At 42.0% G+C, this 20,837-nt stretch overlaps 1 protein-coding gene across 5 annotated transcripts in view; it reads left to right on the forward strand.

Annotated features, from left to right (window-relative positions):
• LOC102160855 (uncharacterized) overlaps positions 1 to 20,837 on the forward strand; it is a 393,443-nt gene that overhangs the window by 130,966 nt on the left and 241,640 nt on the right. For 2 of the 5 annotated variants that reach the window (XR_014814915.1, XR_014814921.1), the window contains exon 5: positions 7,181 to 7,291. The exons of 2 other annotated variants lie outside the window; for them this stretch is intronic. The gene's annotated coding sequence lies outside the window, so the exon portion shown is untranslated. Of the gene's footprint in view, positions 1 to 7,180; positions 7,292 to 15,542; positions 19,249 to 20,837 lie in introns of those variants that run through there. One more of the 5 variants, XR_014814909.1, reaches the window with a different exon arrangement.

Here is a 20,837-nt window from a genome sequence, read left to right on the forward strand (position 1 = left end):
GAAGAGTGACTAGAAGAGATTTCGGTACCAGAAGTTGTGGTGCTACTGTAAACAAAAACCTAAACGCGTGATCATTGACTGATCACTTTTTATGCAGTGAGTGAAAGTCAGAGGGTCTCAAAAAGAGTGTGAGTGAAGCCAATAGAGTTTTTTAAAAAAATTTTTATTGCAGTATAGTTCATTTATGATGTTGTGTTAATATCTGCTATACAGCAAAGTGACTCATATATATTTTTTTCATATTCTTTTCCATTATAGTTTGTCACAGGATATTGAATATAGATCTCTGTGCTATATGGTAGGACCTTGTTGTATATTCATCCTATGTATAATAGTTTGCCTCTGCTAATCCCAAACTCCCTGTTCTTCCCTCCACCACACCCTTACCCCCCTTGGCAACCACAAGTCTGTTCTCTATATATGTGAATCTGTTTTTGTTTGGTGGATATGTTGATTCGTATTGTATTTTAGATTCTACATATAAGTGATATCATATGGTATTTGTCTTTCTCTTTCTTTCTTTTTTTTTTTTTTTGTCTTTTGTCTTTTTGTTGTTGTTGTTGTTGCTATTTCTTGGGCTGCTCCCGCGGCATATGGAGGTTCCCATGCTAGGAGTTGAATCGGAGCTGTAGCCACCGGCCTACGCCAGAGCCACAGCAATGCGGGATCCGAGCCGCGTCTGCGACCTACACCACAGCTCACAGCAACGCCGGATCCTTAACCTGCTGAGCAAGGGCAGGGACCGAACCCGCAACCTCATGGTTCCTAGTCGGATTCGTTAACCACTGAGCCACGACGGGAACTCCTGTCTTTCTCTTTCTGACTTCACTTAGTGTGTTATTTCTAGGTCCATCCATGTTGCTACAAATGCATTATATCATTCTTTGTAATGGCTGAGTAATATTCCATTGTGTGTGTGTGTGTGTGTGTGTGTGTGTGTGTACCAGTAAGTGTGTGTATATACCATATCTTCTTTATCCATTCCTCTGGTGATGGACATTTAAGTTGTGTTTCCATGTCTTGGCTGTTGTAAATGGTGCTTCTATGTACATAGAGTTTTGAGGAGGCCACCAGTGAAGGCTTGAGGAAAAGTGAGGAATATTTATTGGTAGTTGGAGGAAAAGGGACCCTCCTTACTTAGTGGTGGAGAGTTTGGCAACACTGTCACCTGCAACAACTTGGAAAAAAAGATACATACCTAGTGAATTCCACATTGTAGCCTAAGAGATTTCTAGGAAGACTATTAAAAGTGTCACATCTGGTTTTCTCTCACTGCCATAATAAATGTGAGAGGAGATAGATGAGCTAAAGAAAAGAAAGTTAAACCTAAAGGAACAGGACTTTCTAGTTTCAAAAATAGAATTGCGTGTCATTCCCATCTTCCTCCAGATGTCAAACAGTTCTGAATTTAAGAAATATGTTCCAGTCAAAGACCAAAATCAGGATATGGCTGTGAGATCTTTTATTAAGACATCAAAAATATGTAAGGCAATGTTTTCTAGAATCTTTCAGACAGACTAAAATTCATCTGGAAGAAGGTGCCTTCAAAATCCTCTTCAATGTGGTTAAGAATTTTTCCCAATTTTTCATTTTTTGGTTGCTTTACTATATGAAATTGATTCATGTTCTTTTAAAGAAATTTTCCTCATTGATAATTACAAATTCTTTATCTGAACCGCAAGTTTGTTGTTTTTTTTGTTTTTTTTTGTTTTTTGTCTTTTGTTGTTGTTGTTGTTGTTGCTATTTCTTGGGCCGCTCCCGCGGCATATGGAGGTTCCCAGGCCAGGGGTTGAATCGGAGCTGTAGCCACCGGCCTACGCCAGAGCCACAGCAACGCGGGATCCGAGCCGCGTCTGCAACCTACACCACAGCTCACGGCAATGCCGGGTCCTCAACCCACTGAGCAAGGGCAGGGACCGAACCCGCAACCTCATGGTTCCTAGTCGGATTCGTTAACCACTGCGCCACGACGGGAACTCCTGAACCGTAAGTTTTAAATAGAACAGGAGTGTCATCCTGAGAGAAATAGGGATTATTAATAAAACCTTCGAGTGTCATTTGTATCCAATCTTTATGTTTCTAGTGATAATACATCACTCATATTTTTGGTTCAAATAATGATTTTTCCCCCCAATGCAAATTAGTTTGTTTCCATTTTTCACTAACTTCTACAACATCAAAAGACATTCCAGGCTTTTGTAAATGTTTCACAATATCAAAAAAAGTGTCACAATATCCCAATATCAAAAAAAACCCACTACACTGTAGTTCATTTTTACTGTTATTTTTTTCTCTCCTGTAGATTCAGAGGGTTCATCTAAACTCAGAAGTATTAAGTCATAGCATAGTTCAAGGATAATGATGGATTGGTGCTTTACCTAAAGTACAGAGTGTTTCATAAACACTCTTTGGAGCAGCCTTGCAAGTAAACACAATTTAGGCCAACTGGAAGGCAGTGTTGAGTATTTCACAGATGCCGCCATATGGGAATCCAATTCCCTAGCCGTCTCTGTGGCTTCCTAAGACAATCAGCATAAATCGATAAATCCTAACTTTTTTTTTTTTTTTTTTAGGGCTGCACCCATGGCATATGGAGGGTCCCAAGCCTAGGCGTCCAGCCGGAGCTGCAGCTGAAGGCCTATGCCACAGCCACAGCAGCTCGGGAGCCAAGCCACATCTGGAATCTACACCACAGCTCATGGCAACGTCGCATCTTTAACCCACTGAGCAAAGCCAGGGATCGAACTGCATCCTCATGGATCCTAATTGGGTTCATTACCACTGAGTCATGAAGGGAACTCCCAACATCTGTTCTCTTATTTGGTTTTCACAAATTCTCAAATTTTCACAAATGTGTTTCCTCTGAGCCACGACAGGAATTCCTGAAATCCTAACTTTTATTATTAATTAACCTTGTTGCGTACCGCAAGTACTAGAACCTTACTTACTAAGTGGTATGAACAAATCTTAAAAACAAAGCAAAACAAAATGGTGTGGCCATTTCAGCACCGAAATGGTAAAAATAATTTTTGAGAACTTAAATACCAAGGTAGAATAAGGGTGGAAGCGGGTGGACTTAGGTGGCTATTTTAAAAGACCAGGCAAATAAGACAGGAATGATATTCTAGGTGAGGATGGTGGTTAAGTATTATAGAGAAAAAAGGGCCCGGGGTTCTGGAGGACATTGACTTTGGAGTTTCTGTTTTATGTGGATGGTCAGGGAAGGTGTTCGAAAAAGAGTCAGTGATAGTCGTTCTTTTGTGAAAATTTACAGATCTATGAACTCATAATGTGTGCGTTTCCCTGTATGTATTGTTATACTTCAAAAATGCTTTTAAAAATTCAGTCAAAAATTCAGTCATCATCAACAAGGTTTCGACTGTTTCACTTGTTTTAAAAATTTAACTTAAAACATAAAATTCATACCTTTGAAGTTATTTGCATGGTCTGTATTGATCCTGTGGACTGGAAAGGACAGTATCTGAAATAATATATCTAGTTTTATTATTTATGACCGAGAAAAATGGGATTCTTGAGAACTTTGAAAACTGTATTAAATCTTTGTGCAGATGGTACTGTATAATGCTAAAGAGAGAAGATGGGAGTTTCAGCCAAGATTCTGAAATTTTCCAGATGTTTTGATTGGCACTGTCTCCAAATAAAAGTATCTCTAGATCCTGCAATAATTAGGTAAATCACTTTAATCATCTTTTTCAATAAACTTTATATTTACTTCTAGTCAACACATAAACAGCAAAGCGGAATAAATAATATGTCCGAGGATCTGAAAATTGGAAAATGGAAGAATATATATGTAAGCAAAATTGGCAGCTTCTCATACTCTAGCTGGAGAAATCATTTGGAAATGGTATCAGGCCTTGGATATTCAATATGATGAAAATAATGAAATGGAAGTCATTAAAAATTTGAAAAATAAATTTTGAGCTAAATTTGGCTTTTTAATGCTATTTGAACAAATATGCTAGCATTTTTTTTTCTTTTCACTAAAAAGGGATGTATTAGTAATAAAGCTCATAGATAAATTAAATTAACAGTTAAAGTAATTGAACACATAAATCAAAACAAAGAATCCATGAAGAAGTAAACCTCTAGAAATGAAGAATTATGACATGCCATTTGAAACAAAACAAAATAATAATTCCTAGAGGCTTAGATTGCTTAATTATATGAAAATGCATGTAAGATGACAAAATGAAAGGCATAGCAAAATTTTGTGTTTCTTTTAATGTATCGAGTTCCGAAAGTTGGACCAGTGACATCTACAAAGCTCTGTGGGTTAGTAGTAAAATGTAATTTAATAAAATTGAGGCAACTCGTTAACTATATTTTAATAAATAATCTTCATCACTTAACATAATCCAATAAATGATTTTCTTCACTTAGTCAAAAGTAGAGAGGTAGCACATAATAAAATCTGAGGCAGTATTAAAGGTAATCAGAAAAAAATTTTGAAAATGAGGAAAACATATATAAGAATATTATGTGGACCCCCCCAAACTTTCAAATCTAGAAGACAAGGATAATTTTCAAAGTATGTTACAAAAATGACCCCCCCCATATGTCATCTGAACCAACCAGTTATCAAGAAGAGAGAAGAAAAACAACTGGGATTTCCCACTGTGGCTCAGCAATAACGAACCTGTCTAGTATGTATGAGGACGAGGGTTTGATCCCTGGCCTCGCTCAGTGGGTTAAAGATCAGGCATTGCCTTGAGCTGTGGTATGGGTCGAAGATGCAGCTCAGATCTGTATCTGGCATTGCTATGGCTGTGGCGTAGGCCAGCAGCTGTAGCTCTGATTCAACCTGTAGCCTGGGAACTCCCATATGCGGTGGGTGTGGCCCTAAACCAACAAACAAAGAAAAATAACTAAGATGTATCATTTTAAACAATAGTAGGATTAGACGGTTTTGTAGAGAATATCTAACTTTAAAATATACACAATTCCAACGGTTAATAGTTACAGATCATTGAAAAAGAAGGATAATACCCCACTTCATTTTATAAGCCAATTATATCAGTTAGGGATCCTTTTAACTGTACATATTGGAAATCTCACTACAGTGGGAAAAAGAAAGTGCTGTCTTACACTCCAAACAAGCATGTCCAAGCAGGAGGTTGCTGGCTTTAGCTTTATGGGTTTGAAAGTTCAGACCAACAAGTTTCCTATTCCATGGTTTTTCCCTCAAGATGGTTCCTGTATTTCCAGCCACTAAGGGTGGGAGTGTGGTGAAGGATGAAAGGAGCCAGGGTACCTAGAAGCTAGACCTCTGCTTATATCTCTGGGCCGGGGAGGTATGGCTGCTCCTCAATGGACGGAGTGGGACATGGAGTAGTTAGTTTTCATGGCCTCCACCACAGAAACAGGCAAGAAATTAGGATTTGATGAATCAGTCTCTTGTAACTGCTGCATAAGTATAAATAGAGAAACCTGCTCAAGATTTCATAATGTCTGGCAAAGCAGTATTTGACAGAAGAGAAATTCAGGTGGAGGAAAGTGGATGTTTTGAAAAGGGACAAAATCAAATTAGGTAAAATATCTAATGTCAAGATTGAGAGAATTTGGTACCTGACTGTAATCCGTTCATCAAAATCTGTCACAGTGACTCAAGCCACTGCAGTCGGATTCTTTTTTTTTTTTTTTTTTTTTTGTCTTTTTGCTATTTCTTGGGCCGCTCCCGTGGCATATGGAGGTTCCCAGGCTAATCGGAGCTGTAGCCACCGGCCTACGCCAGAGCCACAGCAACGCGGGATCTGAGCCGCGTCTGCGACCTACACCACAGCTCACGGCAACGCCGGATCCTTAACCCACTGAGCAAGGGCAGAGACTGAACCCGCAACCTCATGGTTCCTAGTCGGATTCGTTAACCACTGCGCCACGACGGGAACTCCCAAGCAGTCAGATTCTTAATTAATCCACTGTGCCACAGTAGGAATCCCTCTCTCCGTACAGTTTAATCATTCACTTAGTCATTTATTCAGCTTCTTCTACTCTGCTAGAAACTTTGAGACTTACCGAGAATGTGGACCTAACAATTTATCACAAGTACTAATTTAAATAATACCTAATGTGACCCCCAAGGTAATTTTCTCTCTAGACAAAAAGAACCTGAAAATCAGATCAGCTAAGTTACTTGTCCAAAACTAAAAGATCAAAGGTAGGATAAGGCTTCTCTGATCGCTCTAAGTTCACTACTTCTTGAGAAATTTTCAAAGGTGGTTGTGCATCAGAATTTCCTGGGAAGTCTTGTTTTACAATTTTTTTTTCCTTTTAAGTGGAGATGGCTGAGGCCCACTCACAAAGTTTTCTGATTCAGTGACTTTGGGAACCCCCACAATACCTTTACCGTCCAATAACATGGCCAACTGGTCGCATGTGGCTCTTTGCCTCAATCAAATAAAATTTAAATTCAGTTCCTCAGTCACACTGGCTACATCAGAAGTACTCAGTAGCTACACTGACTGGTGGTTACTGTATTGTACCACACAGATCATGGATTATTACCATCCTCACAGCCAGTTCTGTTGGACACTGGTCCATCTCATTCTGCCCCTTAGGATCTCATAATCAACCTAACTGGGTATAAAGGAAGAAGTTTTGCTCCATATACTTATGCAGGGGGGAGCCTAATGAGTTACTCCTCAAGAACTTGGCAATGCTTCCCTAAGAAGAAACCTGTAGAATCCATGCCAGCTTGAGCCTATCACAGAAATGGAAGACCTAGTCGTGGTGGTCCCTGGCCAGTGCACTTCACCATCACTTGCTTGATTATAATAACAAATTAACGATGGATTCTAGAGTGTGTTTGATCCGTCACTGACGATTAGAAAAGGAGAATCACAGGGCTAAGCTTTGGACCATGACCGTCTAAGTACCACCCAAGGTGCTTCACCAAGACTTTCTTTCTTATGGCTCCTGCAGCAGGTTCGTGCATGGTGCTTCTACAGTTATACTTTGCTTTCTATGTAATTCCTCATGTTTTAAATTCCATGTATTAAAATTATCAATATCCGGCATTATTAATATCTGTCCTCTTGTGAAAATTGGTCAGAGGAGAGAGAGAATATGATGGAATTTTTATTTCAAGTATTTAATTCTCATTGATCGTTATGTCGTTATAAACTAGAACACTGGACTTCTGTTCTTTTTCTTGTTTTAGTCACTTGGCTACATGAGTCTGCCACTGAAAAATGGAACTGCAACCTCCCTCCCCCCATCCCCCCCCACCATGCTGAGCCTACAACGCTGAGGTCCAGACCTCAAGGCATGTAAGTTGAACACACCAAAGAGAAAGTGAAACTGTGATGAGGTTTCTTGGCACCTAGGGCTCCCTCTTTGGCATAGACACTAATAACCCACCCATCTGGTCCCTGCGTAAGTTGGCAAAACTGACCATCAGACTACAAAATAGTTTCTACCTGCAGTGTCTCACTTATTTTCACTACAGAATCACAAAGATATTTTAGTGTGATTCTGTGGGGATATCACATATAAGGAAATGTGAGGTTCAGGGAAGTTTAACGATTTGACTGAAGTCATGAAATTAGTTGGAAAGCGGAAGCAAACACCCAGTTTTTCTAAATCCTAGCTATGTACTTTTTCCACTCGTTCCTTCTCATCCTGTCAGAATGGAACACGACCCACAACCATGTCTTCTCAGAGTTCTGTAGCCTCTAAAATCTGTTTTGGAAATGAATTTTTAATTGATTTATCAACTTCATTTAATCATCACAGTGCCGTTTTGTTTGTTATTTCTCTGATGACTAAATGCATTAGAATTCTCTGATGGGTCTATGGTTTAATTGCGTCAAGGTTCATTAAAGAGAGCATTTGTCATTGTTTTATGCAGCCCAACTGGAAAATCATTATTTGGAAATTACACTACAGGCCACTCAAGTGTCATAAACACAGGATCACTAATGTCATCTAGGAGGGAATAACAGGCCATTATAAGTTGTATGTCTAATGGAGCCTTGTAATCCAGGACCAGTGTTCAAGCTATATTCCTGCCATGTACATATAGATACCTCTAATATATATTTATTGGTTAGATGTATGCACTGTATCTCTTTCCACATAGAATTTTCTAATGATCACATCCCAAGCCAAAAATCACTCCTAATGATAATATGAAGCTCATGACTTTAAAATCTTGGGTCTCTGAGTCCCATATTCTGTTTCAAGTCTCCAGCTGTAAATTTCATGTAAATATCCTTTCTCTACCTTAAAATCCACCTCGGAGCAATCAGACATCATGCATCACCTCCCTCTAAAAAACTGCTTCCCCTTGTTCCTAGCTTTCTTTCTGCTATCTTCTCAGTAACCTGATAGAGACATGTTGGAGTCATAATTACTTTCCTTATCTCATGGCATTAAACTTTCCTCCTAAGTGCCCCACCTACTCTGTGTCTGAAATGTCTCTTTCATTCGTCACATCTTTGCACTGCTTCTGCCAAACACAGATAGTGCCTGTTATACGCAAACATTAGCACATTGAATCCTCATAAAGCTCCTGAGATGGTAGGTGATAGTATTATCCTTGTTTTTCAAAGGAAGAAGCTGAAGCCGAGTTTAAGTAACTCACCAAGGTCACACAGCTATTGAACCCTGGAAAAAAAGATTCAAATCCAGGCAGTCTGGTCCTAGAAGCCATGCTCCTAAGGACTGACTGCACATTGGGGCACCTCTGCTGCTTTCCCATCCCAGGGCTGCTCATACCATAGGGTCCTGCAATCTCCCAGCTGGTCTTTCTGCCTCTGGTAAGACTGCTCGTCCAAACCACAAGGTGATGAGACAGGGGCAAGAGAAATTCTTTTGACCTTATTATTTTATCTTCTTCCACTTAAAATCTTCAAAAGCTCTCATCACCTACCCGCCTCCCTCCCACTCTCACAATTCCCCGAGTTTGCAAATTTCCTCCGTAAAATGATCCTGGCCTCCTCTTGTCAGTTTCCTTTTAAGTAGCTTTTGTGTCAGTCTTACCAGTGTACTCTGTCCTGCCTCAGTTCCTACCCTCCTTCTGCTTCCTCCTTTTCCAATGACTTTATCCACATCATGCCACAGGCACAGTCCTACCAGTTCTCCAAAGACACAGTATCCTTTAAAGCTCTCCGTGGGAATCTCTCAATTCCCAAGGGAAGTTATCACCACACCGTCTTTCTCTGTCTCTGTCTCTATCTCTCCCTGTCTGTCTCTCTGTCTCTCATTCTGGTAGGTTAGGGAAGATGGAGCTTATAAAACTAGACAGACCAGTTCACGAAGCTCAAGAAGTTTGGAACATCAGCTTTAGGTATGGCACCTACTTCACAGTCCTCATTTCATAGGCAAGGACTTTAAAAATGTCTGAGAGAAAGAGATTTGTTATGAATTAATAGAAACAGCTGACTCTGATTCCAGGGCAGTTAATCAGGACTATTAAGAAGCCTCATCTTCATATGCAATGAAATGCTAAGCAGACACTGAACATGATAATAGAAAACTTGGAAAGATATCCATGGAAGCATGTAAAAAAGATAAATAAAATTATGTTACAAATGCAGTTGATTCCGTTTATATAGGATTATGTGGTTATACGTGCGTGTGTATGAGCGCGTGCATGAGGGGAACACAGAAGATACATACGTGCAGACGAATGTTCATGAAGATGCTAACAATGTTCGGAGTTCCCACTGTGGCGCAACGGAAATGAATCCAACTAGTACCATGAGGTTGCAGGTTCAATCCCTGGCCTTGCTCAGTGGGCTAAGGATCTGGTGTTGCCATGAGCTGTGGTGAAGGTCGCAGATACTGCTCAGATCCTGTGTTGCTATGGCTGTGGCGTAGGTTGGCAATTGTAGCTCTGATTTGACCCCTAGCCTGGGGACCTCCATGTGCCATGGGGGTGGCCCTAAAAACAAAAGCTAACAATATTTGTATTTATTTTTTTATTTTTATTTTTTAAATATATATATATATATATATATATATATTTTTTTTTTTTTTTTGCTATTTCTTTGGGCCGCTTCCGCGGCATGTGGAGGTTCCCAGGCTAGGGGTCTAATCGGAGCTGTAGCCACTGGCCTACGCCAGAGCCACAGCAACGCAGGATCCGAGCCGCGTCTGCAACCTACACCACAGCTCACGGCAACGCCGGATCGTCAACCCACTGAGCAAGGGCAGGGACCGAACCCGCAACCTCATGGTTCCTAGTCGGATTCGTTAACCACTGCGCCACGACGGGAACTCCACAATATTTGTATTTAGATGATGGATGACATTTTTCTGTATAATCTTGGTATCACTTAAAGTAGTTACAACAAGAATGCATTCTTGTTTATGATCGGTAAAAACACAAAAGGGCTGAATTTAGAAAAGGAAATGACTTTCTGTAAATGTTTGCTTGAGAGATACAGCAGATTTTCCTAGAGAATCCCTATAGTTTTATTTCCTTTTTAAAGTTTCCGTTTTATGATATGTTCAGGAAGAACTGTACAGCCGGGTAGTATAGACGGAACTGAGTAGTTTCTCTACTCCTTTAAAATTCAACTTTAGCTAGATTAATGAAGTTGCTTTAGGACCTTTACCCACGATTTAAAGAGAAAGAACTCTGTTTCTCAATAGTTTCCACTCTTGTATTCCTGAGAGATTCTATGACTGTGTTAACCAAGAGGTGGAAAGTCTCCTCCGTGTCTCTTTTAAGTAGTTGTGTGACATTTTGATACGTAATTTAAAAATACTGGCCAAAGGGACATGAAAGGACGTTAATGGAGTGAAGAGTCACACTTTAAGTGAAGCCCACTTAAAGGTCACTCTCTACTTAGGGGGTCTTCCTGAGACCAGGCACTAATCATATTTCACTGAATCTCTGACTACGCCTTATTATGGGAAAATGAGGATTCTACTTTAAAATGTTTTAACATTTTGAGTGCAACAGTGTGTTTTTTTTTTTTTTTTTTTTCATAAGCACGTTCTTGGATGGTTTGTCCTGGTTCCCCCAGACAGTACACATACTTTTGCCCAGTCCCAGCATCTGTCCCACCCACTTTGCACAGCCCCTGCCAATCTGCTTACCCCAACTCCATGTAATTTTCCTCTGGGCAGCATCTGGTATTTCACGTCGCTGTTGCAGTGCCACATGGTGCAGAGAGCATGGGCCTTGGAACCAGACAGACCTGGGCTTGTGCCTTGGTCCTATTCACTGCCAAGGGGACTTGGATAAGCTGCTTCACTTCGAACTTTGATTTCTTCATGTGAAAGGAGGAGAAATGCTAAATCCTAGTTGTGAGGATTTAGTGAATCAGTGACTGTGTTTATAAAGTTCTTAGCAGTGACTGGCATGTTGTAGATTCTCTGTAATGGGTAGCTGTTAAGAATTAAACTAAAACTGGGAGTTCCTATTGTGGCTCAGTGGTAATGAACCCAACTAGTATCCCTAAGGATGGGAGTTTGATCCCTGGCCTTGTACAGTGGGTTAAGGATCCCACATTGCTGTGAGCTGTGGTGTAGATTGGAAATATTGTTAAGTGTACTAATATTGAAAACTGACCCATTGCAGATGTGCCTCGGATTCTGTGTTGTTGTGGCAGTGGCTGGCAGCTGAAGCTCCAATTTGACTCCTAGCCTGGGAACTTCCATATGCCGCAGGTGCAGCCCTAAAAAGAAAGGAATTGAATTAAAACTACTCTGGCTTCTCCCCTAAGCCACAGTGATTCTCTGTACTCTTTTCTCTAGTAAAAGTAATCATTTATATTTTGAAAGCACTTGATTTTACAAAGGACCTCTGCATGCAGAATGTTACTACAATAAGTCTATGATGTATATTTGCAAAATATCCCCATTTAACAGCTAAGAATACTTAGGCTCAAAATATTAAGACTTAGGTAGGAAAAGTGGAGGTTAGTAAGAACTTGGGTTTCAGAAATAAAGATAAGTTTTCTTTTTCTGCAACGCTGGATCCTTAACCCACTGAGCAAGGCCAGGGATCAAACCTGTGTCCTCATGGATACTAGTCAGATTCGTTTCCACTGAGCCAGGACAGGAACGCCTCACTTCTCTTCTTTTCTTTGCTATATTTAATCAATTTCTAGAAACTCGTGTTCTTGATACCACACAAGGCAAAACACCACATTATATACCTCACGGCAACACCAGATCGTTAACCCACTGAGCAAGGGCAGGGATCGAACCTGCAACCTCATGGTTCCTAGTTGGATTCGTTAACCACTGCGCCACGACGGGAACTCCAGATGGTCCATAAGTTTTAATCAGCTCTAAATTTTAGGCCTCTTCTCCCTAAAGACAATGTTCATGTGATAGTCTTCTAACATTTTTTCTTTTGATTTCAATATTGTAATTCACAGGACAAGATTGGAAATATTGTTAAGTGTATTAATATAGAAAACTGATCAAGAAATTAACTTTGGTTAATGGACTTGATTATTAAAAGTGATTTTTGTCAAGAATTTATTGGTGTTTGTACAATTATCTTTTTTTTTTTTTTTTGTCTTTTTGCCTTTTCTAGGGCCGCTCCCACGGCATATGGAGGTTCCCAGGCTATGGGTCGAATTGGAGCTGTAGCCACTGGCCTACACCACAGCTCACGGCAATGCTGGATCCTTAACCCACTGAGCAAGGCCAGGGATTGAACCCACAACCTCATGGTTCCTAGTCGGATTCATTAACCACTGCGCCTGTACAATTATCTTTTATTTTATTTTTGTCTTTTTTTGCTATTTCTTGGGCCGCCCCTGCGGCATATGGAGGTTCCCAGGCTAGGGGTCTAATCAGAGCTATAGCCACCAACCTACGCCAGAGCCACAGCAACACGGGATCCGAGCCGCGTCTGCAACCTACACCACAGCTCACGGCAACGCTGGATCGTTAACCCACTGAGCAAGGGCAGGGATGGAACCCGCAACCTCATGGTTCCTAGTCGGATTCGTTAACCGCTGCGCCACGACGGGAACTCCACAATTATCTTTTAAATGTTTGTACACATTAACACAGAATCAAAAGTGTTTGGAGTGTCATAATAGTGAGGGCAAAATAATACAATCGTAATAGTGGGACCAAAATATCTACTATTTCTCTAGCGTAGAGGATGCTTTTAATTAATAATCTTTGAACAAGTGAATGAATACTTAAACAGTGTGACTTTATTAGTCATTCTCTAACTATATAATCCTCTGATTGAAAATGTGTTCTATGTGTGTGTGTGTGTGTGTGTACACAATGAACTATTATTCAGCCTTAAAAAAGAAGGAAATCCTGTAATAACATTTACAACAACATGGATAAACTTGGAGGACATTAAACTAAGTGAAATAAGTCAGACCCAGAAAAGTAAATATTGCATGATCTCACTTATAGGTGAAACCTAAAAGAATTGAGTTTCTCTCTTTTTTTTTTTTTGTCTTTTTGCTATTTTTTGGGGCCACTCCCGCGGCATGTGGAGGTTCCCAGGCTAGGGGTCTAATCGGAGCTGTAGCTGCCAGCCTACGCCAGAGCCACAGCAACGCAGGATCCGAGCCGCGTCTGCAACCTACACCACAGCTCCCGGCAACGCTGGATCGTTAACCCACTGAGCAAGGGCAGGGATGGAACCCGCAACCTCATGGTTCCTAGTCGGATTCGTTAACCACTGCGCCACGACGGGAACTCCAGAATTGAGTTTCTAAAAGCAGAAAATAGAATGGTGGTTGCCAGGGGTTAAGGGCTGGAGACCTCAGGAGATGTTGGTCAAAGGGCACAAAGACTCAGTTGGAATAAGGGATGTGTAAGTTCTGGAAACCTGGTGTACAGCATGAAGACTCTCGTGTTATATACTTGAAACTTGCTGAGAGATTTGATCTGAAGTGTTCTCACCACACACACACACACACACACACACACACACACACTTGTAACTATTGAGGTGGTGGATATGTTAACGAGCCTGATCGTGGTGATTATTTCACAATGTTTATATATATCAAAACACCACATTATATACCTTAAACATATGCAATTCTTATGTGTCACATATACCTCGATAAAGCTGGACAAAAAGTGTAATTTAAACATTAGAAAAATTAGATTACGTATTAAATATTGCATATTTGATATGTGGGATTCTTCTAACTTTTGGAAGCATTTTCATTATTTCTGAGAATAGAAAACTAAGCAAATCAAGAGAGTGTCAGGCTGAACGGCATTGACAATGACCTGCAGATGCTCCAACACCGTGAATGAGTATCGCAGACATAGTGGTAATTGATAGAAGCCAGACACAAGCAGTAGAAATTGTATTATTCAATGTATGTAAGTTGCAGAAAGAGGCAAAAAACAAACCAGCCCGTGAGAAGTCAGGAGAGTGTTCATTTCAGGGGGAGGCAGAGGCTGAAAGGAAGCATGAGGGGGGCTTTTGGGGTGCACATCTGTGTGTTCAGCCTGCACTTCTGATATGTACTCTCCTGTTTTACTATATTTAATCAATTTCTAGAAACTCGTGTTCTTGATACCACACAAGGCTGACACTCTGTTAATTTTTTCAAATATGGTCAGATGTGTCTTAGTTAGAGACCCTCCTGGGGTTGCCCTTTGAAACAGCACAACTCTAGGAATCAAGTAAGAATGGACTTCCTTGGGCGCCTGGGGGTACTGGTAAGAAAGAGAAGACTCTTAAACACCTTCAAGGACTATGAGCATAAAAGTTCCTTCTGCAGAGGCTCCGTGTTCAAGGAGCTGTTGGTGGGGAAGGGAATTCAAGGGTGAGGAGGAAACTGAGTATGCGATCGGCAGCTACCAGCGGGGCCAGATTAGAGAAGATTCAGCTGATTCCAGGCACAGGCTAGTAAAAGAGAAACAGCATTAAAGAGAATGATGGGTCAAGCTTTGGACAATCTGGTTTTGAATCTTAGGTGCGACTTCAGAAAAATTACTCTAGCTTGGGGACCCCCATTCACCTCTTTTCTTTCTTTTCTTTTCTTTCATCTTTTTAGCGCTGCACCCACGGCATATGGAGGTTCTCAGGCTAGGGTTCCAATCGGAGCTGTAGCTGCCAGCCTATACTGCAGCCACAGCAATGCCAGATCCGAGCTGCCTCTGTGACCTACACCGCAGCTCACCGCAACGCTGGATCCTTAACCCACTGAGCAAGGCCAGGGATCAAACCTGTGTCCTCATGGATACTAGTCAGATTCGTTTCCACTGAGCCAGGACAGGAACGCCTCACTTCTTTTCTAAAACGGGAACACTAGCATGGCAGAGCTGGGGCGGGGGGGATTGCGTGGGATGGTGATACAGAGTACACAGCGTAGTGTCTGGTAGGTAGTAAATGCTGATTCTTCTCCTTTCCCCCATCTCCATACTTTGGATTTTTGAAATAAAGTTTGCATGTAAATATTCAGAATCAAGAGGCAAAGGTTTTTCAGGCAGCCTACAGAACATGAAGTACGGAGAGGTGATGAGACAGTCTGAGCATGGAAGCCAGGGAAGAAGCAAAATTTTGGTTGGGGTTGGGCAGTGGAGGGTGTCAAGTGGTAACGTCCAGACTTTGTGTTTAGGCCTTGGTGGGCTGTTAGCAGCGCCGGGGTTAATAGCTGCACTCAAGATAGATGAAGATTGGGAAACACTTGAAGAAGGAGAACCCACCATGGATAGAAGTACTTAATTCACTCTACAAATGAGGTCAAATTTGAGAATCTCCTATCCAGTGAAACATGCAATCATTCCCCAGTCTGCCTTGACTTTATGGACTCCAAACCCTACCTGAGAGACATCATCCAAATTTTGACATCAGCAGGATGGAATTTTCCCTCTTTCCACCAGATTCATTTAGTGCCAGCCATAGCCCAGCAGTTACGGTTGCCTAGTTCTGTTTCGGTTAAAATTATTCTGTTCAAAATGTAATATTCTATTGACAGTGAGCTGGCAGTGGTTGGGGAGGGGATCCTGGTATACAACCCTTGTTGTCCCCAGACACTGCCTCTGGGATAGATTTTCTGGGTTAGGCTCTCTGTGAAGACAGCTTACATTCTGGTGGAAAACAAGAGTGTTGCAATAGAGATTGTTGCTGAAACGCGGCCTCTGTTCACTGGTGCTGAATAGAAACATGGAGACAGAGTTTTGGGTGAAGCAGAAAAGAATAGCTTTATGGCTTTGCCAGGCAAAGGAGGCCACCACGGGCTAGTGCCCTCCAAAGGGTGTCCTGCCCTGGAGGGGTAGTGAGGACCCTTATAGTGTCAAAGAAGCAGGGTGCGATCAGCTCATGGACATTCTTCTGATAGGTTGCTGGTGAAGTAATTGGGAATCAACATCATCAGATTTCAGGGTTCCCACTGGTCTGGGGTCCACAAGCTTGTGGGCAGCATACAGTTAACTTCTTCCACCTGGTGGGGGTTTCAGTAGCTGCAAAATAGCTCATAGGACATGGCTCAGAATATGATCTGTAGTCCTTGAGGAAGAACTAAAGTCCTGGACTTTGTTAACTGGCTTGGCTAAACTATTATTATTTGATCTTGCTTGACTCTTTTCCTTTCCTTCTGCATTTTCTCACTTCTCTGATTATATTTATTCTTTGGCTAAAGTTTTTCTATAGACAAAAGGCCGGTGGGGGCCTGTTCTGGGAAAGCCCCTCGGGTCCTGCTGGGTTACAAAGTCAGAAGGAACACATTGACGCTGCCGTCTTCTCCTTAGGCCAAAGAAAGGGGCTGAAGCATTGGAAACATTTTGGGGAAAGAAAGGTAGTGTTTGGACAGTGAGTAATACACTTTTCTATTTTACTTCTTCTGGTAGGTTGGCGCGACTGAACTTTTCTGCTCCAATCTGGATCTCTGCCCTTGGGGCTCTCTTCTTGGAGTGCATCTTACCTTGTGTGTGAGCAACAGACAAATGTTTCCTTTGGGGTGGGGTGAAATGAGGCTGGCATTCATCCTAGGTAACTGGGCATTGTTCCCTGTCCCTCTCACCTGCTCAGCCAAAGCCATTAACTCAGGGTGCTGGCCTCTGCTGAAAGGAGCCCAGGTTAGTAAATCAAGGTGCCCATGAAAGAACTAGAGGAAACAGCCAGCTGTTCCACAGCCCGCAGGAACTCTTTTCCATTTGGGGACGGCCATCCTCTGAACAAGGACTTCTAAGTGCAGTCTTGTCATTCACTAAAGATGTATAGAAGCCTGATGTTAGATCTGTTTCTTTTCTCTGCATCCACAGGAAACCAGGTGCTAGAAATGAGTTAGGAAAAAAATAGAAAAGAGCAAGAACAAGAAATGCCCCGACCATGTCCTTGACCGAGTCATAATCGGGGCTTTAAGTGTTTGCTGCTTTCTGTTGGCACCACATCAGTTTAGGAAGCTGCCCAAACACACTCTTCCTTCCAATTCCTCAGGTTCTGACCTGTCTACCATGTCCAGTTATAGCAGGAAGACCTCAGAAATATCCTCGATTTATCCCCTCTTGTCTTCTTCCTTTAGAATATCATTCATGTCAGTCTTTTCCTCTCTGTGCTCTGCCAGCACCCTGGACCAGGTCCTCAATAATTCATACCTAGTCTGCGGCCACGTTCTTCTGGCTGGCATTTCTACCTCCTGGCTGTACATCTCAGCTCAGTTCATCTTTAAATGCCAATTTCATCACGACTCTTCTTAATTTACGCGTCTTTAATAGTTCTCTGTTTCCTGAAAGGCCATTCCTTGGCTTTCAAGCCTTTCCATATTAATTGGCCTCATCTCAGTTTTGCATCTTCTACTTTATCTAACACATCTCTCCTGTCTGTAGAGATTCTCCATCCATCCATTCATAGAGAATGTGTGGAACCCCCGTTTACACCTGCATGTCCCAGCACTGATCTGCCACATAAGAGAAGTTCAGTTAATACCTGTTGCATAATTGAATCTATGAGTCAAAGAAACCTCCTCTTTCCCGCTCTCTCCTACATGACATGGCCTTCATCCATCCCCTTCCAAACCCAGCAAGCTAGATCTAGGTCCTGTCCAAGCTACCCTAGGAAACCGTCTCCTACCACTCTGTTCATTTGCCTTCATTTTCTCCAGGCTTTTATGGCATCTACTGTCCTTAGGGCACCATCACATATTTCATTAGTCACTGATGTCTTTTTTAATTCAGTCTTATTGTTTACTTGGATATTTTGATCTTTCCAAAGAAAGCTCAAGTTTTGTGAAGAAAAATGATGTGCATTGTGCTGTCTTTCAAACTGCATAAATGTGGAATTAGTCAGGGCGAGTGAGTGGTATTGAATAGTTCAGTGTGTCTATCTGGCCACAACCTCTTCTACCAGAATATTCTTTGGCTACAGTTTTAGCTGAGTGAACAGTGGGCACACCTTGAATATCCACTTGGGAAGCTGATGGGCCCGGCATGAACACCGGAATGAAGGTTTGATCATCCAAACGGCTGCAAAAAATAAGCTCTAGTTTAAATCTGCTTCGTTCTCACTGATGAACTGAATTCGTTGGAAGCAGAAGAGAGAGGGGCACATGTGATGCACACACAGTCCCTGGGGCACAGGAGTGGTGGGCCTTTGGGTCAACACTCTTGCCCTCTTCTAGGATTCCCGGCCCAGTCTCCAGGTGCCCAGCAGTACCATGGGGCCTAGGCTTCGTTGGCTCGCTGAGCCCCGCCCTATCCTGACAACACCCCCTCCCTTTTCTCTTAGTGTGGTAACCTTCCTATAAGTAAAAACGCCTGGATTGGTCTTTTCCGAGAGAGCATGCGCCTTCAGGAAGTGGAGGGATTCTCCTCCCCTCCCTGGCTCACCGCCCTGGTCCTCTGGCTCTTTGCTCCTCGACTTAGTCGCGCTCACCGTTTTTCTCATGCCCTCCTTTTCTTTCGCCATGGGACCTTGCCCTGGAGCCAGAACTGAGTGAAACTGGGGTCCCAAAGCAGCAATAAATCATACAAATTTAATAAGGCATGAAACTGAGTGAACCCAAATTTTCTGATGGAGGCATCAAAATATTTATTACAAAGCCGAAACGGTGTTTTCCAAAAGACTCCCATGGAATAATTTGAGACAAAAATGAAAACATTTCTTTCCTTCAACTACAAAAACAGGGCAATACCAGAGTATGAAAAACTTGTATAAACAAAGCTCCAAATGCTCACATTTCATTCGTTTGAGTCTGTGGCCATAACACTGTTTTCTGGTGTTAAAATGCAGTGCTGAAGTTCCCACTGTGGCTCAGTGGGTTAAGAACCCAACACAGTGTCCGTGAGGATGCAGGTTCAATTCTTGGCCTTGCTCAGTGGGTTAAAGATCCCGTGTTGCTTCAAGCTGCTGCATAGGTCACAGAGGTGGCTCGAATCTGGCATTGCTTTGGCTGCAGTGTAGGCTGGCAGCTCTATCTCTGATTCGACTCCTAGCCTGGGAACTTCCATATGCTGCAGGTGAGGCTGTAAAAAGAAAAAAAAAAAAGTGCAGTGCTTGACAGTAACAGCCATCTCTTATGTTGAAGGGTGCTTTATAGACTACTAAGTGTTTTCACATCCATGGTAGGGGTTACTGAGATCATGGACTCAAAAACTATATTCCATTGCTTATAGCTGTGTACTTGAGCAAGTTTTTCTTATCCGCTCCCTGTTCCTCAGTTTCTCTGTTTCTGAAATGGGAATAAAGCAGCCCCTAACTTGTAGTATTAGTGGGAGAATTAAGCCAGTAATACCTCAAGGACTTATAGCATTTCTTACATAGGACAAGTGCCTTCCCTGTCTTAGCTATACTAGGGGGAGGAGGAGTTATTCTAGTTGGTTCTCACAGTCGCCTCGTGAGGTGGGCTGGGCGAGGATAACTATGGACCCTTTGTTTTTGAGGAAATCAAGACCCGGAAAGAAAAAATGCCTTGTTAATGGTATTGTATAATGCACATCTAAATTCAGAGCTTTAAAATGTCAAGTCAAGGATGTTCGATGATGGCAAATTTTGGAATTCTCTGTAGAGTTTATAGTGATTGTCAAGGAATAAATGCCCTTGCATACGCAGCTGCTTGAGGGACCATCACCGGGGGCTGGGACTAAACCACAGCTGAGCATGTATTCATGGTTCAGTCAGAATTCTTTTGCTAGGAATTTGGAGTCTATAAAGAGAGTCAGAGTGAAAATAAGAATAAAATTGAGAGAAAGAGTCAGAGACTCACTGTGGCTAGAACTCAGCCGCCTACAGCGTAGCCATGTTCCTGCAGTACCACGGTCCTCCACTAGGTGGCTGTGAAATGTGAACACCACTTCATTTGCCACCAGATTTCCCATCTCCGTTTTCAGACCTTCCAGAGAGCTGGCTGGCTATATTCCTTTGGGGATGGGGAGTATTTTGTAAGACAAACTTAGCCATGGCAAGGACATGTTGACTAGTGATTAGCAGCACAGACTCTGGTCTGGGCTGTTTGGATTCAAATCTTACCTCTGCCACCTATGGGACCTTGGTTAAAAGCACTGGTGTCACTTTCCCCACCTGTAAAATGGGGATGAAAATAGTACCCAACTCATCAATACTATTATGTGAGAAAATGAGATAACTATAATGCTTTTAGAGTAATGCCTGGCCCTGTAAATGCTCCATCACTATTAGCTATTACTCTGCTTATAATCAATTTCCCTTTGGAGTTGATGCCAGGTCAAAACGGTCAGCAACTAAAGTGGTTTAGGATATCATCATCTCCCAAGCAATCCAACTTAAAAATCAGCATCATCTGGCTTCTCTTTTTCCTTAATTTCCCCAAATCTAATCGGTTACGAAGTCCTACTGATTCTGCTTTGCTGCTGTCCTCAGCCATACCTCCTCATTTCATCAAGAGGAGGCTTCTTCTTGCTGATGTATGTCTTTCACACCAGCTCCAGAGCAGGTGATT

This window comes from Sus scrofa, chromosome 9 (assembly GCF_054392235.1).
Source record: "Sus scrofa isolate SSC_HxYL_T2T_F1_AM1 chromosome 9, Sscrofa_HxYL_maternal_Yorkshire_Landrace_v2.0, whole genome shotgun sequence".
NCBI lineage: Eukaryota > Metazoa > Chordata > Mammalia > Artiodactyla > Suidae > Sus > Sus scrofa.